The sequence below is a fragment of the Rosa chinensis genome, chromosome 1 (genome assembly GCF_002994745.2).
Source record: "Rosa chinensis cultivar Old Blush chromosome 1, RchiOBHm-V2, whole genome shotgun sequence".
Taxonomy (NCBI): domain Eukaryota; kingdom Viridiplantae; phylum Streptophyta; class Magnoliopsida; order Rosales; family Rosaceae; genus Rosa; species Rosa chinensis.
In genome coordinates, this window is record NC_037088.1 from 27,320,053 (window position 1) to 27,324,402 (window position 4,350).

Consider the following 4,350-nt stretch of genomic DNA (forward strand, 5'->3'; position numbering starts at 1 on the left):
GTCTCTGAAAATTTTAAGTTAGCTTAGATCCAAGGGAGGAGCTTGAATGCTTCTTTGCTATCACCTTTTGTGTAGTATATTTCTTTTGACTGGCATCTGTCCTGCATTAGATTTTGTTGCCCTTGTGTGCTTCTGATCGTTAGTCGTCCAACTATACAGTGGTTATCTGACGTTTAACACTGAGCACTATGTTTTGTGTTTTCCAGAGGGCAGGGAAGTTTGCATTCCTATTTCAAAGTTAAAGGGTGGGCAACATCTCTGGCTGCTGGTGTTGGGGATGACAGGAGGCATCATTTTTTTTTTTTTTTTGGTTTATGTCTTTCGCACGGACATTCATCTGATTGACTCTGGACTCTGGATTGGATAAGGTAGCATCTCTATTTTATCTTCAAGAATCTTTTGTTAGAACAATAACTACTTTTTTGGTGGGTAGAAGAATAACTATTCCATTTCTGTCTATCTATTGTCATGGGACTGCATGATACTGGGATTTAGATTTGCAGAGGAGCAGCCTCAGGATGATTATATGCCTCAGAACTTGCAGGTTTCTTTTATTATTAAAATTACACATCTTTTCATAGACATATTCTAAAAGATACTATCACCAGATTCACCCCTGATAAAATACATATCTTAGAATATTAAGTTCATGTCTTGTTGACTAATGTCAAAACGTCTTTATGTTGCAGGAAATTTACTAATTTATGCAGCAGAACATGTTATTTATGGGTCCTATGCGTACAGGATTTGGGATGAGAATATGTTCTTGATTTCCTTAGACCAGAAAACATGAAGATTGATGTTGTATCAAAGCCCTCATTTAAGTCAGAAGGTAATATTTGTCTCTTATGCCAAAAAGAAGAAGGATGCTACTTATATATCTTGTTCTATCTTACTATTTTGGTGCTCTTAGATTGTGTTTCTCATTGCATCAATATAAAAAGTGTCTCATAGATGGTCTTTTCGTGTTATCCTTGTAATTTTATTATTTGTGACTCAGAGTGGACCGTGATTTCTCTGTCTATTTATATGTTAAATCATGCCATAAGCATTTGTTTTCCAGGTTATACTAAGTGAAACAAATTTTAAGCATTGACATTTCCATGTATTTGTTTTAACTGTTTCAGATTTCCAGTGCGAACCTTGGTTTGGGTCACATTATAGTATTATACTGAGGAAGATGTATCTCCATCTTTGATAGATTTGTGGAAGGACCCTCCAGAAATTGATGTTTCATTGCATCTCCCAGAAAAGAATGAGTTCATTCCTACTGATTTTTCCATTTGTTTTGATGGTCTTGATACTACAGATACAGCTTCTCCGAGTTGTATATTGGATGAGCCATTGGTGAAGTTCTGGTACAAACTTGATAGTACTTGAAAACTTCCACAGGCAAAATACTTATTTCCGCATCAATCCCAAGGGTGGATATGATAATGTGAAGAGTTGTGTCTTGACTGAACTATAGTATCCCTCCTCAAAGATAAGCTGAATGAGATTGCCTATCAGGTTATTGCCTCATCTCATATTGACTAGTGGATTTTGTGGTTTAGTTTTAATGGCTGGGGCTTAATGCTTTTTTGCATCCAAGTTTGTGCACTAGAGGAAGGTGAATTCTATAGTAACTTCTACTACAGACTTAAAAATTAGAAAATCGGTTTAGGTAACTTCTAGATAAAGTACCTGCTGTTACCTTTTATCATACAAGTTATAAATTACAAATGTGTTCTCTCTCCATTCTTGACCACTCACTTATATTGATCTTGAATTTAATTTATAATGGTAGTCTTCCCCAGCCTTGCGTAGCTAATTTTGAGAACTAAAGAAATGTTTACCGATGTCTATGAAGGTTATACTCAATTTTGTAGAAAAATATTGGTCAGGTTGTCCTCATTGACTTATCTGTGCATGTAGGCTAGTGTTGCCAAGCTGGAAACTTTGGTATCTGTATCGACTGACAAGCTGGAGCTAAAGGTCTACGGTTTCATTGACAAGCTTCCAGCTCTGTTGTCAAAGATTCTGAAAACAACCAAAAGTTTCATGCCAATTTCTGATTGTTTTATGATATGCTTAGTCATTCATCCCTGCTATCCACTCTATGTCTGGTTTTTAAGTTTCATATAGATAAGAATACATTGCTGGTTTCGGGCTTGTTTATGACAGTTACACTACAGGTTATTAAATGTTGATCTGCAAGTATATGTCTGTCTATACAAAACAGGAAGGAGAACGATTCAGAAGCATTCAGAAGGACGATGTCATGAACTGGTACAAAAACAAATTTGCAACAGTCATCTCCCAAGTGTCGGAGACTGACTTGCAATTCGTGTTGGGGATGCGAAACAGACTTGAGATATGCTGAAGCACAACTGGAGTCTGTACAAGTCATTGAAGACCTTGCAGCCTTTAAGATGCCTTTAAAATGCTCGGTTGTTGAAAATTTATAGATGGTTTCTGAATTTTTGAAGGAAACTGAACATTTTGAGGTCTTATTGTTTGCCAGGTATTATTTGCGTTGATTACAACCCACCTGGCCGATGAAAGTGAAAATCAAAACCATTGTAGATACATTGATATAAAAAATTATATTGATTCACTCAATTTTTTTAGTGAAAATATATTGCTGGTTTTTTTTTGTTTCATTTTTTTTCTATTTCTTTTGGTCTTAGTACTGCAGGTTAATCTCCTTGATGTGATATGGTTGGGTTTGGATTTGGTGATTCACATCATACTAATGGCCAGCCAGTGGCGGAGCCACTTTATAGCATATATGCAACGCCACTGGCCTTTGCTTGTTTCTACATACTAACGTACATCTTGATGTCGAGTTATCTCTACTTTGTCTTTTTTGAACCACCGTAGCTGTTTAACTAGAATGCACAATTTCTTCAACTTTCAACTATCAACCACAATCACAAATATAAATTCATATGATGAAGCAAGCAAAACATTAGATTTCTGCTCTCAGACTCTCAATTGAACTCAATAAAGCAAAAGGCAATGAATTTCCAACCCTCAAAATTCAAAAAAGTAGTTAGTATATGCTAACTAGTCTAAATATCAAGTTACTGATATCATTTTCAATTATAAATTTTCTGTATTCGGATAATGTCAAGCCACAATTGTACACTATTTCAACACAATGACCTGCATTCTTGGCCTCTTCACTTTCTAAGTCTTCATGTCCAGGTAAGTCACTCAATGAATTGCGTCATTATTTGAAAATGGTTTTCAATGCATATAATCAGACTGTCTCGATTAATGGTGAATCATCAAAATTTGAGCATTGGACTAGATAATCATTTTGATCTTAATCTCATGAAGACAAATAATTCACCATTGTACTGCAAAATTTGAGCAAATGCCACATGTATCTGCAAAACTGACACTTACAAGCAACTTTTCATATGTACTTGTGTCTGTAGAAGTCAGTTGTGTTATGCAGCTTTTAGTTCATTGCTTGTTCAATATAATCATGTCCTTTTTTCTGGCAATACCATCATGTGATTAATGTTTATCAGGCGCTTAGGCTTCTGTCCAGTATTGTTAACACGCTCTATTCATTTTATTGGGACTTGAGGTATGATTTTTGGACTTTCTTTTACATTGATTTCAAATCTTGTCAAGCCTTGATAGAGTTATATTTTTTCATATTAATATTGTGAACATTTCAGATTTTTAGTTTTTATTTTTATTTTTTATTTATTTTTTTTAATTTTTTTTTTTTTTATGTTCTGATTTTTTGTACTGGTTTCCAATGGTTTCCAAGTTTGGGTTTAGCAGTGGCAGCAGGGCATCGAATCTGGAAGTCTTGCTTGGGAAGATGGTTTAAGACTTGTATCCTCCTCTGCCTCTTATGGTTCTCGATTTCTTGATATCGATCGTGAAGCTTTCTCTTTGTGGCCTGAAGCTTCGCCTCAAGAGCCGCTTCATCGAAACACGGCTGCTTTGGCTTGATCGATTTTGCTTGATCACCAACACCAACACAAGGTGCGGCGGGCTTGATCAGATCATGAGAAGAGGGCTCGATCAATGAACTGGGTTCGATCGGGGTACCATCAACATTTCGCTTCACGATCTTTATGCGTATTTTGAGCGATGGCTTTGAAGGCTGCTCAGCCTTTTGATCGGACCCAGAACTTTCAGATGCAGCACCAGCATAAAACCCTAGATCCAAACCCAAACCCAAACGTTGAATCGAATCGAGAATTCGAGTCCTCTGGCGAGTGAACTCCTCCGGGAAATCAGAGGTGGCGACGGTGATGGCGTGGTCGAGAATATCGAAAATGGTGGAGGAGTTGTTTGCAGTGGCAAAGAAATCCCTCCAGTACTGGAGCGACTCTGTTTTCT

The 4,350-nt window shown here is 36.7% G+C and overlaps 1 pseudogene; it reads left to right on the forward strand.

Annotated features, from left to right (window-relative positions):
- Positions 1–375: 375 nt before the first annotated feature.
- LOC112164112 lies at positions 376–2,642 on the forward strand (annotated as a pseudogene).
- The last annotated feature ends 1,708 nt before the right edge of the window (positions 2,643–4,350 follow it).